This window comes from Rhinopithecus bieti, unplaced genomic scaffold, assembly GCF_001698545.2.
Source record: "Rhinopithecus bieti isolate Rb0 unplaced genomic scaffold, ASM169854v2 scaffold_7604, whole genome shotgun sequence".
NCBI lineage: Eukaryota > Metazoa > Chordata > Mammalia > Primates > Cercopithecidae > Rhinopithecus > Rhinopithecus bieti.
Genome location: NW_016805440.1, coordinates 245,504 through 254,338, shown reverse-complemented (window position 1 = coordinate 254,338; position 8,835 = coordinate 245,504).

Below are 8,835 nucleotides of genomic sequence, written 5' to 3'. Positions count from 1 at the left end.
AAAAATTAGCTCCTGGATTCAAGTGATTTTTTTTTGAAGGGTTTTTCATATCTCTGTCTCCTTCAGTTCTGCTCTGATCTTAGTTATTTCTTGTCTTCCTCTAGATTTTGAAATTGTTTGCTCTTGCTTCTCTAGTTCTTTTAATTGTGACATTAGGGTGTCAATTTTAGATCTTTCCTGCTTTCTCCTGTGGGCATTTAGCACTATAAATTTCCCTCTAAACACTGCTTTAGCTGTGTCCCAGAGATTCTGATACATTGTGTCTTTGTTCTTATTGGTTTCAAAGAACTTATTTATTTCTGCCTTAATTTTGTTATTTACCCAGTCATCATTCAGGGGCAGGTTGTTCAGTTTCCATGTAGTTGTGCAGTTTTGAGTGAGTTTCTTAATCTTGAGTTCTAATTTGATTGCACGGTGGTCTGAGAGACTGTTTGTTATTATTTCCGTTCTTTTGCATTTGTTGAGGAGTGTTTTATTTCCCATTATGTGGTCCATTTTAGAATAAGTGTGATGTTGTGCTGAGAAGAATGTATATTCTGTTGATCTGGGGTGGAGAGTTCTGTAGATGTCTGTTAGGTCTGCTTGATCCAGAGCTGAGTTCAAGTCGTGAATATCCTGGTTCATTTTCTGTCTTGTTGCTCTAATATTGACAGTGGGGTGTTAAAGTCTCCCACTATTATTGTGTGGGAGTCTAAGTCTCTTTGTAGGGCTCTAAGAACTTGCTTTATAAATCTTGGTGCTCCTGTACTGGGTGCATATATATTTAGGATAGTTAGCTCTTCTTGTTGAATTCATCCCTTTACCATTATGTAATGCCTTTCTTTGTCTTTTTGATCTTTGTTGGTTTAACGTCTGTTTTTTCAGAGACTATGATTGAAACCCCTGTTTTTTTTTCTTCTGCTTTCCATTTGCTTGGCAGATCTTCCTCCACCCCTTTATTTTGATCCTATGTGTGTCTTTGCACTTGAGATGGGTCTCCTGAATACAGCACACCAATGGGTCTTGACTCTTTATCCAATTTGCCAGTCTGTGTCTTTTAATTGGGGCATTTAGCCCTTTCACATTTAAGGGTAATATTGTTATGTGTGAATTTCATCCTGTCATTATGATGCTAGCTGGTTATTTTGCCCATTAGTTGATGCAGTTTCTTCATAGTGTTGATGATCTTTACAATTTGGTATGTTTTTGCAGTGGCTGGTATGGATTTTTCCTTTGCATATTTAGTGCTTCCTTCAGGAGGAGCTCTTATAAGGCAGGCCTGATGGTGACAACATCTTTCAGCATTTACCTGTCTGTAAAGGATTTTATTTCTTCTTTGCTTATGAAGCTTAGTTTGGCTGGATACAAAGTTCTGGCTTGAAAAATTCTTTTACATAAGAATACTGAATATTGGTCCCCACTCTCTTCTAGCTTGTAAGGTTTCTGCAGAGATACCCACTGTTAGTCTGATTAGCTGCCTTTTGTGGGTAACCTGATCTTTCTCTCTGGCTGCCCTTGTTTTCCTTCATTTCAAACTTGGCGAAGCTAACTATTATGTGTCTTTGGGTTGCCCTTTTCAAGGAGTATCACTGTGGTGTTCTCTGTATTTCCTGAATTTGAATGTTGGCCTGTCTTCCTAGGTTGGGGAAGTTCTCCTGGATAATATCCTGAAGAGTGTTTTCCAACTTGGTTCCATTCTCCTTGTCACTTTCAGGTACACCAATCAAACATAGGTTTGGTCTTTTCACAAAGTCTCATATTTCTTGAAGGCTTTCTTCATTCCTTTTAATTCTTTTTTCTCTAATCTTGTCTTCATGCTTTTTTTCATTAAGTTGATCTTCAATCTCTGATATCCTTTCTTCCACTTCATCGATTCAGCTATTGATACTCATGTATGCTTCACAAAGTTTTTGTGCTGTGTTTTTCAGCTCCATCAGGTCATTTTTGTTCTTCTCTAAACTGGTTATTCTAGTGAGCAATTCCTCTAACCTTTTTTCAAGGTTCTTAGCTTCCTTGCATTGGGTTGGAACATGCTCCTTTAGCTCGGAGGAGTTTGTTATTACCCACCTTCTGAAGCCTACTTCTGTCAGTTCATCAAACTCATTCTCCATCCAGTTTTGTCCCCTTGCTGGTGAGGAGTTGTGATCCTTTGGAGGAGAAGAGGCTTCTGATTTTTGGAATTTTCACCCTTTTTGTCCTGGTTTTCCCTCATCTTCGTGGTTTTATCTACTTTTGGTTGTTCATGTTAGTGACCTTCAGATGGGGTTTCTGTGTGGATGTCCTTTTTGTTGATGTTGATGCTATCCCTTTCTATTTGTTAGTTTTCCTTCTAACAGGCCCCTCTGATACAGGTCTGCTGGAGTTTACTGGAGGTCCACTCCAGACTCTGTTTGCCTGGGTGTCACCAGCAGGGGCTGACAACAGCAAAGATTGCTGCCTGTTCCTTCCTCTGGAAGCTTCGTCCCCTAAAGAGGCACCCACCAGGTGCCAGCTGGAGCTCTCCTGTATGAGGTGTCTCCCAGTCAGGAGGCATGGGGGTCAGGGACCCACTTGACGAGGCAGTATATCCCTTAGCAGAGCTCAAGCACTGTGCTGAGAGATCCGCTGCTTTCTTTAGAGCCAGCAAGCAGGAACGTTTAAGCCTGCTGAAGCTATGCCCACAGCCACCCCTTCCCCCAGGTGTTCTATCTCAGGGAGATGGGCGTTTCATCTATAAGCCCCTGACTGGGGCTGCTGCCTTTCTTTCAGAGATGCCGCCTTTCTTTCAGAGATGCCCTGCTCAAAGAGGAATCTAGAGAGGTAGTGTGGCTACAGAGGCTTTGTTGAGCTGCGGTGGGCTCCACCCAGTCAAACTTCCTGGCAGCTTTGTTTACACTCAGTTGGAAATGCAGAAATTACCCACCTTCTGTGTTGATCTCACTGGGAGCTGCAGACGGGAGCTGTTCCTATTCAGTCTCCCTCTTGGCAGCTCTTCAGACTAGAAGCCATGTCTCAGGCAGCAGTGAGGCCAGATAGTAGATTCTTGTGTGGCTACCCCCACTATTTTTATTACATGGCTACAGAGCTATTTCATTATTCAACAAAATGCAATCAAACCTTCTGTCAGTAAATGGAAATATGTGGATCCTAAAATAGAGGATTTTGCTCCCCACACTCAGTCTAATGAAGCTAGCAGTTCAAAAATCCAAAAATTATAAAGTGAAATGCTCCCTCCTCTTCTGATGATATTCCTGAACTCCAATTGACAGTGCTGGGCCCAAGGTCCTTGTCCATCCAATGGTTTGATGAAAAATCACTGACATGAGGCAGATTGATTAGTTGGAGAAAAGATACAAAAATTTATTTAATGTGCATACATGGGAGCCTTCACAATGAAGACCCGACCTTGCAATGAGGTACAGAAACTTACAGAAAGAGTGAGGGGTTGGATGGACAGAACAGGTTACAGGAAAGGGAGAAGAGGAATTCTACTAATCAGCAATAAATGATTACTAGGGAGAATGATTGGATCCAGGGAATGAGAAATTAACTTGCAAATATTTCTCTTTGAAATCTCAATGATCCTTGGAGACAGTCATTATCTTGAAAAAAAAGATAATGTTCAGAAAACATTACATGTTCAGGTGTAGTTTCATTCTTGGTCATCTTTTCTGTAATGGCCAGAGAGGGAACAAAAATAATTGTTCTCCTTTGTGGGTCAGATCTTAGGCAGACAAAGGAACTTCAACATCTAAGAGAGGTCATAGAGACCTTGAAGTCTTCTTCAATGCAGCATGTCAAAAATGCCATATTTGGGGGTATTGTTTCTGAGCCCCAACAACAGCCTTTGTAGGAGAACAGAATATGCCACCCTAAATTATGCCTTTTTGGCATAAGGGTTATTCTGAGCTGATTATTTTGAGAAATGGCAGACAAGTGAGAAACTCTGAAAACAGAGTTAAAGCTACCCTTTTTGTAAGGGAAATTAACATCTATACCCAAAAAACTCAATTTGTAAAGCTCTCTCTCTCTCTCTTTCTCTCTCCCTGCCCCCCAACCCCTAGCCAAGAAGAGATGTATGATCATAAATCATTTGAGACACACTTAAATCTGTATAACAAACTTTTCTCTTATTTACTATGCTTTTCCCATACCCTTCTTTGTTTCAGTGGTAGATTGTCTGTAAGCCCAAGTCTAAACCATCTCTTTGAGATTTAGTAATTTCTCTAGATAGCTCCCATGTATACATGAGGTTACATGTTAATAAATTCTTATCAATCTGTCTTCTGTTGTAAGGGCCCATTCAACTAAAAACTATGAAAGTAAAGAGAACATTCTTTTCCTCTCCTACACCTTAAATAGGGAACATATGACTAAAATATTCAGTCAAAAGAATTTTCTGAATTGATGCTGAGTTTCTGTCAAGAAAATTTGTGGATACCACACAGGGAAAAAATGGGAAATTAAAATTCTCACTTTCTGGTGCATAAAGCAATGGGTTCATTTGTTAATATGGCTTTTAGTTTCATTATCAAAATTTGAACTTTTATGGTACATTAGCTGAGCTATTTCTAACATTCTTCTGAAAATGAGAAGATTCATGTCAAAAATTGGCTATCTGTGACCTATTTCTAATAAACAAATGGATAAGTGAATATCAGCAGCCTCTGCAATTCCCACTGACTTGAAAACTGCTTACTTTGAACCATTCAGGATAATTCCAGAAAGTTATAATGATTTTCTGGGAACATGCAAATAATGAAACTCTGAGAAAGTGATTACATTACCATAGTTTTACTCTGGAACTTGGCATAATGAAACTGAACCTTTTGTCAACAGTTAAAAATATTTGAGATTTGCTGAAGCAATCTAGTGCTAATGTCTTGAGGTGACTTTATAATTGAGACAATATGAGCCCTACTGAATGCAGTTATTGTGATAGAAAGCTAATCTAAAGAAAATAGGAACACGATAGACTGCACACATTCTCAACCAGTTTCAATTTGGTATTTCAGTTTTAACAGTAAATGTATCAGACTGCTGAATATTTTATTGTTGTATAACCACCAAGGATACTGTGTAGACAGGTAAGATATTTTAATTTTTCCCCTTCTGGTGAATACAAGACCTATCAATGTCAGGAGTGGCACAGTGCAGCTGTAAAGTAATATTTTCTTTTGCATTCCAACAGCAGAAACCATCTCTGGCTGCCAACAGTATCTGCATTTAAATTCTTCAGAATCACAGTTTCTTGTTCTTGCAAAGGACACACATTAGGGCCTGAATGGCCTTTGAAAGTCATCTTATCTGTATTTGAGTGAGGGCTAAATTATATATCTTTTCCATGCTAGGAAGAAAGAAAGTGGATTAAAGAAGAAAGATAACTGTTTGAAATGCACAATGCCTTTACTAGGAACTAAAGGAATTGCATTCAGTGGAAGCAGAATTTCAGACTAGTAAATGTGTTGGTAATCCTCTCTTTGTTTACTGAAAATGGATCACTTCTCAATTTCTGAAAGGAAACAAATAAATGTGCCCTGTGTTTGCAAAGGCTATAAATCCTCTAGTTGAGGCCACTTCGAGCTCACTGCGACTGCTGGTAAGGTTGAGTCAAGCTTTCAAGAATGCATGGCGCAGTTTCAAAAAGAAAAAACAAAATGTGTTCCTAGTCAGCAGTGTTGCTGAGCAAACTAATGATGAAGTTTTCTGCAGAATCAGCCTTCAGCTCTGTGCCCACAGTCAGGTCACCCATTTATTCCTCAGAGTCAAATGGCAAATGTGTTCGTGCTGGTAAAGGTCAGTCAACACATCCAACTCTTACCCTTGGAGAGAAAGCTGGAAACCATCTTGGACACTTCTCATTGGCTTAGGAATGTCAGCTGAACTTGGAAACCTGCCCAGACTGTATTTTGCCATGACTGGCAGAGATAGGGTCTCCCACCGACTTCTCAGAACCACACTTGTAAAGATTAATTCTTTTGCACAGGAAACACCAACTTTCAAAAAAGTTGGTAACACTATATGTTCCTGGTTCCTTAGCAAAGCTTGCTTTCAGTACTATTCTTAAGATATTGAATTGAGAGAAAATGACAGTCAGTGAAAACTAGTACCACTGGTGTCAAAAACTTGAAGAAGCTTCTCTCTGAACATTTAAAATTAAGGTGTGGGGTGAAAAATCAAATCTTAGGTGTTGGACAGATTTTCTAAGTGATCTGTTTTAGTCCACAGGTTCATAAAAATCATTAAATAGCGAGAAGAACTTTATTTGCCAAAATACTAACAATATCAGAGGTTTTTAATACAAAGAATCTAAAAACACTTTCTAGAACATCTAATATTTCAAATATGTCAGACATTAATCTGATGTAAACTTGTGCTCCTGAATAAATTATCTATACCAGAGATTTCTATCATTTGGAAAGCTTTTTAAAAATGCAAGCTCCTGAAACTGACTTCACAAAAATTATAACTGAGGATATTATGACAGTGAAAGAAGTCAGACCTAACTGACTCCATTTGGCTTTAAGTTGTCCTTGTTCATTCCTGAGTGTCTGCCAAATTAACCTTGGGAAGGAATTTAGTTTATAGTTTGACTCTGAAATAAAAGTGTTAATAGTCTTTTTCCAAAAAGACCTTCTTTTTTCCTGGGGACCAGTCTGCCTTTGTAGGACTAACAAATTAGCTTCAAGATTAGAAACTATGGTTTAGGGGCCATGCAGCAAGAGTCTGAACCTCCCCAAATTGCTCCTGGGGATAACATCACTATTGTAAACCTAAGATCAGTGCTTGAGATATTTTGCAGACCCTGTGCTCAGTGGATCAGCTGACACCACCCAGACTGATAATCTGGCTCAACCAAGTCTGCGATCCCACCCAGGAACAGAAGACAGCAAGAAAAATTCACTTCAACACCCCTATAATTCCATTTGCCACCTAACCAATCAGCACCCCCACTTACGGAGCCCCTACCTGCCAAATTATCCTTGAAAACTCTGATTCTCGATGCTTGGGGGGACTAATTGCAGTAATGATAAAACTCTGGTCTCCCATACACAGCTGGCTCTGCATGAATTACTCTCTCTCCATTGCAGTTCCCTTGTCTTGATAAATCGGCTCTGCCTAGGCAGCGGGCAAGGTGAACTGTAGTGGGCAGTTACATTCCTAAGCCTTACACCAGATCCACAACATCAGAATCTCCAAGGGTAGAACTCTTGAATCACTTTTTTTTTTAATTCTTTATCATTCTGATTATTGCGAATCATTGGTGATAGATGGGATTTAAAATATTAGTTTAATTTGTTATACAGATTTGATCTTAAATGTTTAGATTCTGTTTATACCCTTAATTACATGTAGAATAACCAATCCTAAAATGTACATTTTGCATTTTTTAAATAAATCATTAACAAAATTTAAAATTTGCACTTAAAAGAAAATTTTCACAGGTTTTATTCTACTTATGATAGAAAGATTGTGTAGGTTTTAAAAATTATCATATGATATGATTAATAACACAATTTAAAGGTTTGTACATGTCAATGGTTTTATCACAACTCAAAAATTCCTAGTAATTAGTGCTTTGAGCCCCATTTAGCCTAAGAGTGCTAATTTGGCCCTGTGTGTTACTAAGCTTTATTAATTAACTTGTCACCATGTATTTTATAAGTTCACAACTTATTTAGTGTGGTAGGAAAATAGATAAGCAGTGGCAAGCAAACTTATTAATGCCAGTATATATTGTTTTATTTGCTGTTTGCTTTCATTTTTTTATGTGATTTTAGCTTGCAACACCGTTAACCAGGAAACCTGGACATGGGTTATACACTAGCTCGTGTTGATTCAGCACAATGAATGAACAACTCCTTTAAGTGGAATATAAATGACCATTTTAGATGGTGGCAATGACTGCTAATTGTCCTGCCGGTCAGTCCTGGCCTCCAGCCTGCCGCCAAGATTATATGGGACAGAAACATCTGTCTTATTTAAGCCACTGCTATCTTGTCTCTGTTACAACCAACACCTAACTAATATACAGCCAATGGTGCCCACTGTGTCCATTTTTAGAACACTCTACATCCTTGTCTGTCATTTTGACGTTGATAGCATTTGGGATGATGTAAACTCTGCACACACAACGTACAAAACATCTACTAAATAAGGCAATAGAGCTTACGCTGCTATAATATTTATGTTAATGAAGGTACTGTTACACCTACAGCAGAGATGAAGCTAAACCACAAGCTCATAATACATAAATGAATCTTAGCTTTGGGGATTTAGACACTGAAAGAATTGCAGTCCTTCCCTGGGCTAAGAGTATCTGTAATAACTCATTCTGAATAACATCCCAGGGAAGAGGAAAAGGAATAACTGGATAATCAGAAACCAAGAATTTTTAATGTGTATATGGTTAATTTATGAATACTAACTGAAACTCTCGGTTAAAGGACAGCTACAACTGTGCACATATTGAGCCAATTTTTAACTGGACCATTGGCCCTTGATGGAAATTGTTAAAGTATTATTGAGAGTTGTTGCACAGATCAGCAACGGAGTGTTTTCCACAGTAAAGGGGAGAACTAGACCATATTCTGCCCCGGGGAATGTTTACGTGGCGGATATGAATCTAGGTTGGAGGGAACTTGGCTCCGACTGGAAGATTTTCTTTCTAAAAATCATTTAGTAGCACAAATGAATGTTCAGTGTTTGTTTTGGATAAATGGTCACATGTGAGGTTACCCTGGGCAAAAGGACTAATCCCTCTTTCTTTCACCTGCTTTTTTCTTCTTCTTTTATCTTATACTCCAGCCTTAAAGGTGAATCTTTCAAATTTTGATTTACTGTATGATTTTCTTCTTTTTACCACATTTGTGTTTG